Here is an 11,214-nt window from a genome sequence, read left to right as displayed (position 1 = left end):
GCACGCAGGATCGCGGTATCGGGTAAGTATGTTACCGGTTTTATTTATTTTTAAAACTTGCATTCGCCGTATAGGACGCACCCACTTTTCCCCCCCAGTTTTGGGGAAGAAAAAGTGCGTCTTATACGCCGAAAAATACGGTATATTGAAGATTGAATTGTGGAACTCAGTAATCAACAAGCTGTTTACAACACACAACTAGGCAGCCACCACATCAATCTTCAGCACTTCTGCTTTATATGTTCTATGGCATTGTATAGTTAACTGCTATGGGGCAATTAGGTGTGGAGAGAATTCAATGGAGGTTTGATAACTGGAAATTATTTTTCCGAATTTTTTACTTAAAAATCTGTCATGCAACGATTGTCTGCATACACAGCCTAACAAAAGGAAAACCACTTATCTGACAGATTTGGGGGATCACAGTCAAAGTTACATAGTTAGTAAGTTTGAAAAAAGACATAAGTCCACCAAGTTCAACCACTAGGGAAATAAACATATCCCACATAAAAACCCCATGGGCATAGTTGGTCCAGAGGAAGGGAAAAAAAACCCTGGTACAATTTGCTCCAACAGGGGAAAAGAATTCCTTCCTGATCCCATGAGGCAATCGGATGTTCATGGGATCAACAGTCTATGTTATCTTTATCTTTTTTATCCCCAGTTATATTGTGCACTTCTGGACAAGCATCCAGCTTTTTCATAAAGCAATCTTTAGGGTTTGTTAAAACTACTTCCTGAGGGAGCAGATTCCACATTTCACAGACCTTACAGTGAAGAATCCCTTCCTTATCCAGAGCCTAAACTTCTTTTCCTCCAGACGCAAAGAGTGACCTCTTGTTCTTTGTAAAGACCTCAAAGTTAATAATGGGGAATAGAGTACTCTATATGGACCACTTATATATTATACAGGGTGATCATAACCCCCTTATACTTCTTTTCTCAAGGGAGAATAGATTCAGTTCAGCTAATCTCTCCTCATTGCTGAGCTCCTCCATTCCTTTTATTAGTTTAGTTGCCCTTCTCTGCATTTTCTCCAATTCCACAAACATTCTTCTTGTGGTACCCAATACTGGACTGCATATTCCCGTTGTGGTCTGACCAATGCTTTGTACAGGGGCAGGATTATGTCTCCATCTCCGCAGTCTATTCTTCTTTTAATACAAGAAAGTATTTTACTAGATTTAGATATTGCAGCTTGGCATTGCATGCTGTTATTGGGTCTATGATCTACCAGAACCCCCAGATCCTTTTCTATTTCTGACTCCTCGAAATGTATAGGTCTCTCTTCTATAGGCACAGGAGCTACAACATTTCCTATTATTGCCATGGTGCTAATTCTATCTCGGGGGATACTAAACCTCAACGTGCGTGCAGAAAGAGGGCTATTCCTGTCTGTGGAGGGAATACAATACATTGTTTACTAGCATGGCAGTAAAGCTAATTGCAACACATTTACAATGTTTGCTCATTCTCTTTATTCTATGGCAAGAATAGCATTTCCCTTGCAAATAAAGTGACCATGTATACATGCCTTCAAGTGGCTATGTAAAATAATGGTCCCAACTGTATATACAAATCCCATTTTTTTTAAACTTGCCTACCCATCTTCTTTTGTCTTTTGAAAACGTCTACATATCTCTACATATCTCCCCTCCTTGTGTGTTACTTCCCCTACCTCCTAGATTGTAAGCTCTTTGGGGCAGGGTCCTCTCCTCCTCCTGTGTCACTGTCTGTATTTGTCTGTCATTTGCAACCTCTATTTGATATACAGCGCTGCGTAATATGTTGGAGCTATATAAATCCTGTTTAATATTATTAATAATAATAATAATAATAATAATATACATTTCAACTACTGATAATTTCAGAATGCTATCTGGACTTTGTATTTATATTTTTTGACTCCATGTGCTGCGCTGACACATAGTTCTACATTTACCTTGGCACCCAACACTTGTAGGCATTTTGATCTCTAAATGATCTGGCTATAGGTCCAAAATTGAAAATGGTCATTGAACTATATAAAATGATATGATACAATTAACTAGTGCCTAGTCTGTTTTACAAACAGACATGAGTTTGGACTGTAAGCTCCTGCAGCAAAGCCTCTACTTCCTTTCATAGTCACAATTTAGTAATTTTGCCCATTCTTTGTTTGTTTGCGTGCTTTGTGTGTTTTGTTTTTCCTAAATGATGCAAATCTGCAATAATATAATTTTAAAAAATCACAGTATTACAAAAACTTGTCAATCAATCTGTCATTGCAGACTCTTTAAATGAACTTACATGACCAGGTAATAAGGGAGCAGACACACCCAGGAGGGGGACCGTCACACTTTGTACATAAAAACAATGAAGTGCAGCATACTCATACTTTACTGAAATAGAAAAGATTATGTGTGATGTGATCCGAATGACACAATGCCAGCTGGGATTGTGTTATTGCCGCACAGATGTGACTGATGTGTGACGAGGAAGGTGATTGAGCCGTAACTGAGATGACTTACATGCTAGTTTGCAGATACTTTGTGACTCACTAATGTGTAAGTGCCAGGAATAGGTCTGGCTGACACACTGAATTTAGGACCGATACTACAATAAAAGTCAGCAAACCACTGATAAATGACTATTTCAGCAGTTGTCCAAATATAGATATACAGGATTCACAATTACTGAGATTTAAAGTGAATCTGTACCAACAGTATGCACACCAAAGAATTTATATCCTCTGTAATAGGCAAATGTGACTGCACTAATGGGCTGTTCAGAAAAGCAATAAGAACAAAAAATTCTGATGGTTTTTGTCCTGTTGATGTCACAGGACTTTCAGGAACACACCCCAGAGTACAGCCATTATGTTAACAAAACAACGCTGTTTATATTTGGTAATATCCTGGGATTTTTATTTATTCTGCTCTGTTTGGTTGTGGCAGCTGCAAGGAATTGTTAAACAGAGTCACATTACATAATATATAGTTTGTATTTAATGACTGTACATGGTACCCTTATCCTTTCCTATCCATAGTATGGGTAGAGATACGCTTAAACTGGGTACCTCTCCATAGACAGTCAGTGGTAACATTGAACTGTCCGATAAAAGTATGTATAACAAAAAGCTACCGCACAAAGTCCTACAAATTCAAATCAACAATTTGCAATTCTAAGCTGTAGTTTTGTGTTCTAGGAAACTCACAAATTAATGATAATAAACCTTAAAGCATCATTGTTGAATTTGGAATCGTTCATTTTACATGGAATATGCAACAGCCCTAATATCACCAATTAGATTAAATTATGTCACACCAAAAAAAAAAACTCTGACCTTTCAATTTTGAAATGACTCCTAACCTCAACTATAGCTAAGACTCTAGAGCCCAGTAACAACTCTCTATCCCAAATTAATTGCTAGGAATAACCTGTAACTTATTTCTACTGTAACTTTTAACCTTATTAAAGTAAACCTGTGCCCAGATTTTTAGTAACTTTAAACGGTCCCTGCACTGTAGCCAACACACCTAAAATTTTATCTTTATGATAAGATGATTTTCCACAAAAGACCCCTGGCACTTTTTTGCACGTGCGGCCACTTGATACATTTATTCCTATAGCACAGTACACAGATCCAGCCACAGAGAAAGTTTATTAAAGTGAACAGAGGAGCAGTAGGTGCTTGGCATAATCAGGACTTTTTGGAAGGTAAGTATAAGTAAGTAGCTTCTATTAAAGAGGGTCTGAAAGTGATAGATTTAATAGGATAGTATTGGATAACTCAACTTAAAATCAAATTTACCTTTAAAATAGTTAAAGTGTTGTGACTAGGTATTGTGCCATCAAAGGCGAAACTGAAATGTGAGCTAGTTCAGCAGCATAGATTGCGGGTCCTGCACTTTTTGTACCCCTCTTCTGCTCAAGCACTCCGCCTCCTTTTCTTACCCCTCCTCGGCCCAGCCCTGGTAAATAGAGCAGAAAGAGACATACCACACTTTTGAAATATAAAAAAGTAAAATGGATACAAGGAAACAAAAAACTGCAAGTTAAAATAGTTCCATAATATCTATTTTAAACATTGAACTCTTCCGTTCTAAATTATTAACACATTACTCATTAATTATTAACACATAACACATTAGCAAAGTACTAATAATAAAATTAAATTTGTATAAAAATGAAAATATTGTGCAATCAAAACTAATATATTGCAGCTTACCAGTTATTAGATGTGGTGTCTGAAATCGTAGAGTAACAATGGTACCTCACTGCACTGAATCTAAGGAAAAGAGTTGTTACCCTTGATCAGTTCTACAGAACTTGTCCATGTTTTTAGGATGTGGATGAAAACCTTTGCAAACAAATGCAGACAGAATGGCAGAGAATTGAACTAACTCTTGTGAATTATTTTTTAACACATTTTCAATATCTCTGATGTATTACCCACTACCGGTTGTCATCTGGGAGGCATGGACCAATTTAGGTTAACTGATTGGACCTGATTTATTAAAGCTCTCCAAGACTGGAGGAGATAGACTATCAAAGGAGAACCTTGGTGATCCAGCAAACCTGAAATGGATCTGGTCCAGGATTAGAAACATTTGCCAACAAATGTTTTTAAAGAAATCCATTCAAGGTCTGCTGGATCACCTAGGTTCTTCTATGATAGTCTATCTTCTCTAGTCCTAGAGAGCTTTAATACATCAGGCCCATTGTGTTAAAACATGTCCTATTTTCAAATTGTTATCAATATGCATAATGAGTAAACGGATTCTGGCTCAATAATGGGTTGAGGATAAGAAGATTCTGTCTCAGAAGCCATATAAACCACCTAAAACGTGCTAATTTCACCTCTTGGATGGATTCATGGATTTCAATGCATTTCGCAAAAATGGCAACATTTTACCAATCGCCCAGCTTTCCGAGGTGAGTAGAACTCTCAATTTTGTATAACCACATTACATATATAGAAGAACTATTAGCAGAAGATAATGACAGACAAAACAATTTAATTGCCAATTCTTCTCTGTGCAACCAACTTCAGCCCTATGAGTTTCCTCTGACTCATGGACTCACCTATCAAATTATTCACACCTTCCTTCTCCCTTCCCATTACAATTAGGGTTTTTGGATCATTTAAACAGTGCCTAACCCTCATCTATCAGGCTCCTCTTTTTTGTTCCTGTTTATTCTACTTACAATTCCAATTCCAATTGACAGTGTCAACATGTCATAAGATAAATTCTCTTGTCGAATGCCTTGTTGGAAGCAATTGTTACTGTTATACGTTTCTATTGTTGACTATAATAACATAAGAGCTGCATATTTCACAGCTTTTTCAGACTGATATTGTCCCATATGGCAACTTTTACTGTATAAGTAACATTGTCACCCAGTCTGAACATCTGAATAATGTGAATTTTGTATTCCTATACAGCTAGACTTGAACAATCTTGCAATGGTAAGCCAGTCTTTGACCTGATTTTATTATTTTTTTTTCCTAAAGCATACAGGAAATTATAACACGCTTACCCACAAAAAACATCACACCTTGCCTTTCTGTCTCTGATGGATTACTTGAAACCCTTTTGTATATTTCTATATAAAAACAAACTGTAAGACCTATGACCTATTTATTTTAACTCAGAATTCACACATTGTTTTATGATTGCATCAAATACAAAAAGTGTAAATATAAAAAAACAATTGATTGAACAACCCTGGTGCCATATACAAATTGAGGCTGTATTTACCATAAAGTCACTCTTGGGCCTACAACATCAAAGTTGGTGTGTGTGCGTGGGGGGTAACAACAATCCTGTTACTATAATTACCATAGTTGCTTTTTCTTTTTTGGAAGTCTGTAGTTTTCCCTTTACAGCAGACAATATACAGCCATTAATAGTAAATTTCAACAGTTTTTACTAAAGTGAACACACAACCCAAGGGGTGGAGGTTGTACAGGAAGACATAATTTTAAAATAAGTCTAGGGTAGCATGGTGCCTACATTCAACTGGCTTCCCCCCAAAATTGACCTGTGGTAATGACGTATGACTATGGTAGGGACATTGGATTGTGAGCCTCTTTGGGGGACAGCTAGTGACAGGACTATGGACTTTGTACAGCGCTGCATAATATGTTAGGGCTATATAAATACTGGATAATAATAATAATAAATGTTCAAATCACTTATTGAGTAAATCCATCCAAAATTTTGGAATGGTTAGATCCCGTCAGGTTTTTCTTTATTCAGCACCAAAATAGAGAGCACTACTCCAAAATAGAGCACTATTCTCAGCAAAATAGAGATATTCTTTACTTCCTGTCCCTGTGACATTAATGTCACTGCAAGAGAAAGTTAGAAGAAATCTCCCCAAGTAATGAAAACCTGAGGGATTTTATAATCCCTAAAAAATGTAAACATTTTGGCACCAGGTTCAACCTAAGTTTAACCCTCCAAAGCATTTATATAACACGGCAGGGACTCAAGGGGTTAGGAATACAACATGCTACTGTTTACGTCTTGTCTTTTTGAATGTTGTTGTTATAAAGAAAATGAAAAATGTAAAGTCTCCATTGTGAAATTCTGGACCATTGGAGACACAACTAAAAACACACAAACTACAAACATTGTTTAGACGAAATAAAACAGATTAATGATTAAGCAAATAAATATTTAAAGTGCATTAAAAAATAAAGTTTATTTCAGGATTTATTCCCACTTCCCAGGAAGGATTTTTTACCCCCCACGCACACCTAACTCACCCAAACAAACTTTGTAACGCACATGTGATTCTGAAGCAAAGGCAGCAGTGTACATCAAAGAGGCCCAGTGTAAAATAAATTACACGTTATTTCAAGGAAATGGTGTTCAGCTTTTTGCGTCATTTATTCTGCCCTTTAATTGCCTACCTTGGAATTAGGCGTGTGTTTCTTCCATACATTAAAACAGAGACCACCCATTACCCCCCCCCCCCCCCGCCAACACTCACCAAGTTTCCAAGTAATACACAATGTTCTTTATTACCCGAGTTTTAGGACTTTATAGGTAGCATAAATGCAAATGGTGCAGAAAGGCTAAACATGCAAAAGTCTCCAGCGGGCTAAGAAAAGGTATTAGCTGACCGAGAGAAGATATAAATACAAAGATGTCATATACATGTCATACATACATAGACCTCAGTATCATCTGCATCACTTCCTGAAAGAACAGAGTAAGATTAAGTTCTTACACAAGAAGTTGAAATTTAAAGCATGTAGTGGGGACTCTGACGCGTGTCTCTTACAAGGAAGGAAGTGTGATTTTATAGATAAACACTGCTGGCACATCATACATGCAGTACTAAGTGAAACATCTGGATTTCCAAACATTGTGCAATTCCAATGGATTCTAAAGCTATGCGCACAAGCACGTCTCGGACGATAATCTAGCATGTGTACAGCGTTCATTAATTGTGTACAACGCTCATTCACCCTCCTGTCACTGGAAACAATCCCAAAAGATAATTTCCAGCGACAAAAATCTGACGTCTGTTTGACGTCTGTCCACATAATGACACTGGAGATCTACTACATTTATAATTATACTTCCTATGATACCGATAATTAAACTATAGCGCTAATTATAAAGCAGTGCTTTGCCAAACCACATTTACGATGCTTCCTTTTAAAGAAAATAATCAGACAGAACATTAATTAAGCACAGCAACATACTTTATATGTTTTTCATCATGCTTAGTTCAAGACAACTTGACAAAAAAAAGACAACAAAAAAGTTCCGGGAGTGGAAAAAAAACATCAGATGGGTTTGACAGCGTTTTTGTGTTTTTTTTGTAGAATTTTGCAGATAAGACCCTGAAGGACACTGCAAGCACAGAGTGTAGAGGTGATGTCAATATAAATCAGATTCTATATTTGGTAATAATACTTACACTGTATGACAGTGCAAATGGAAAAACACATACAGCATATCTGTGTATATGGGCAGCACGGTGGCTTAGTTGTTGGCACTCTGGCCTTTGCAGCGCTGGGACCCAGGATCAAATCTCATCCGGGAACCTATCTGCATGGAGTTTGCAGGTTCTCCCCGTGTCTGTGTGGGTTTCCTCCCACGTCCCGAAAACATGCAGTAAGGGTAATTGGCTTCCCTCAGAATTGACCTTCGAATACATCAATGACATATGACTATAATAGGAACACTAGATTGTGAGCTCCTTTGAAGGACAGTTAGTGACACGACTATTGAGTTTGTACAGTGCTGCGTAATATGATGGCGCTATATAAATACTGTAAAATAATACATGTACATTTCACTTGAAATGCACTCAGGTCCTGTTTTGAGATGACAACACCAAGTGTTTTGGGCACTAAGTGGAGTCAGCCATGCTTAAACTCCAAAATCAAAAACTCACCAGGAAGGTAGAGGTAATTAGCATAGGAGGTATACAATGCAGTGGCCATTCAATGGCTGAAGAATATCGTTTTAATTCAAAAGCTAATATAGACTTCAGATTAATTAATAAATGTTTTTAAAGTGTATGTTTGATTTGAAGTGGCCCTTTTCTTTTTCCTTTACAGGACAAAGTAAAGGGACACCTAACTCTTCTCCCCCTCCCCTGCAGCACATTCTCACCTTTTACCGATTCCCCCACCATAAAATCCATCCAAGTGAAAAACTTTTTGTGAGGATGATCATGTACTTTACTCCCCTCTAATTTGGGATGAGGCTGCTGGATGAGGATTTAAATAATTTAGCAAAAGATAATTATACAGGAACTGTATTCTTTGGTGGTAGGGTACCCAGTACAGCATACTTGCCAATTTTGGCACATATTTACCTGTAGGACCAAGACCTGTCATTGCCGCATCAAAGGAATCCGCCTTTTCAGCTCCTCAGCAGACTTCTCAAAGCAAATTTGGGATCTTTATAAAAACTTTACAATAACAGGGGAAAATCCAATGGATGTCCATTGGAACCAGTTATGGTTCAGTTTTTATTCTATATGATCTATGATACTATTGGTACATTAAATTGTGACTTCTTAATATGCATGTTAGCTGCAGTTTGGATAAATGCATGACTTCCAATATTTTTTCCCCAGTTAAGCAACTGGCAAACACTACACTCATTTATGAGACTCACAGATCAGCAAATGAGTGCTGAGCTAGACACATTTGAGATATGCATATGTTAATTGCTTACGGAAGAGAATCAGTCACAAGTTCATTGTGTTTTGTTTTTAAGGCATGAATGACTCAAGAGTCACCAATGCCTACATGACTAGTGTTTGTCATGAATTCTGTTGTGCAATAATTCTTAACCCTTCCTGTAACTGTGGGAAAATGTACAATAACATACAGCCTACTGTTCAGTGGGATGAAAGAAAGATCTGTGAACAGCTAATGGCCGGGGGCTTTAGTGAAACTACAACTTTTTACTTTGGAAACTAATAAAAAAAATTAAACCTGCCCTGTTTAATTTTTTTTTCATTCCTAGTACAATTCTGTTAATGTATTTTGAATACATAATAGAACAATAACAGATGATAGAAATGCATCCAGTCTATTGGATAAAGGAAGTGGAACTGTGCAGCATACAGAAATATACTGGGATTTTTCCCCTGCATATAAATTGATAGTGCTGGTGCTGTGTAGCATTCATGCATATGGAATAAAACCGATACTGAGAACTATACCAGCATACAGAGAACTGTTAAGGTAAGTTTAGGTGGTAACAGAACCCGGGTGGCTGCTGGCGGCTTGCACCTTAATGAAATATTAAACATTTTATTTGAAAGCAGACGGCACTTAACCCATCACTACTTTTCCCTTTCTTTTCCAAGGGCAGCCATGGGTGAGACACTACATGCAGCACGTGAACAGCAGGCATGGTTCCCAGGCGTGAGGAAGTAGTCATCTCATTGTCCATCTAACTTAACTATGCTATACCACAAGAGAGAAAAACATATGGGGCTTTTAAGGCAGTGAGTATACCATAAATAAATGCATAAAATACAACCTTATTAATACAAGACAACATATACAACAAGAAATTAAAATATCTGTGCCATCTCCATCACAAACAGATACACATTCAAAATATAGTGCTACATATTTTCATCCATCCACCAGGATAGTACACATTGTCGATATGCTGTAATCCGACACGTTTCGAAGATAGAATCTGCTTCCTCAGGGATTCAGTAAATACAGATATGGCAGCACACCAAAGACATAACATACCGGTGCAACTTTAACCTGGTGCAGTATGAGCACAAAGGGCTGGAGGAAAAGACCAAGGCACACAGGGAGGGTGAGGTACCCCAAATACCACTTCAGAGGGATATCCAGCAGAAGAATGGCTTCAGTATATTATAAATGTTGTGCTATGTGCATGGATTAATTAGATGCTATATCCATAGAAGATAGCAAATCAGCAAAATCAGTTTATTGAGGACAGATCATACTATTAGATCCACTGGAGATGGGGAACATTAACCGTCACCCAAACGTGCCCAGATCATAAAGGCATCAAATCACTATACAATGGCATTACATGTAAATTAGAGTTATCTGACAGCTATGCAGAGAAGAGGACTGATTCGAGTCTCAGGCGAAAGGATACATCCCAACTGTCCCTAATATAGAGGAACAATTATGGAGGAACTCCTGAGCTGGCCCTTTTTTTTAGCATGGATATCGAGACCTCTATAGATGTATTATTTAAGTATTTAAATATGTTATTGTGCATCAAACCTTTCATCTAAATTACTAAATTTGATACATCGAAAAGCTAAAATAAAGGAAACAAAGTTGTGAGAAACAGAACTTTTTGATATAACCAATCATTTCCTGCATGTTTATTTTTTACAGTCTTCAGAATGGGGACATTGCAGCGGTGTCATTTGTCTACATGATTGCTAAAAACAAATACCTTTCTCTAAAAGTTGGTTTGTTTTGAATTAGCAGGAGACTTGAGAAGGCTTTGTAAATCATGCAATGAGATGGGGGGAGAGAGGCCGTGACTCCCTGGATTTTAGAATGGGTTAACATAGATACAAAGGGGATAACACTCTAATACACAACCAGACACTGCAGGCAATGCCCATGCTTACACAGCAATAGAAATCAGCATTTGTGTTTATTGAGCTTTTCAGCTAAATACGCCCCTTTGACGTCTATACGTGGCTTCATTGAATAAAGTTAATATAATGACTGAAGAT

General features: G+C 37.4%; 1 protein-coding gene across 2 annotated transcripts in view; it reads right to left on the bottom strand.

Annotated features, from left to right (window-relative positions):
• The window catches only part of LOC140344579 (uncharacterized), a 63,102-nt gene that overhangs the window by 41,814 nt on the left and 10,074 nt on the right, over positions 1 to 11,214 (bottom strand). The window contains exon 4 of one of the 2 annotated variants that reach the window (XM_072431829.1): positions 3,794 to 3,953. The exons of the other annotated variant lie outside the window; for it this stretch is intronic. The gene's annotated coding sequence lies outside the window, so the exon portion shown is untranslated. The remainder of the gene's footprint in view (positions 1 to 3,793; positions 3,954 to 11,214) is intronic. 2 annotated transcript variants of the gene reach the window in all.

Source organism: Pyxicephalus adspersus, chromosome Z (genome assembly GCF_032062135.1).
Source record: "Pyxicephalus adspersus chromosome Z, UCB_Pads_2.0, whole genome shotgun sequence".
Classification (NCBI taxonomy): Eukaryota; Metazoa; Chordata; class Amphibia; order Anura; family Pyxicephalidae; genus Pyxicephalus; species Pyxicephalus adspersus.
This window is presented reverse-complemented; position numbering and strand designations above follow the sequence as displayed.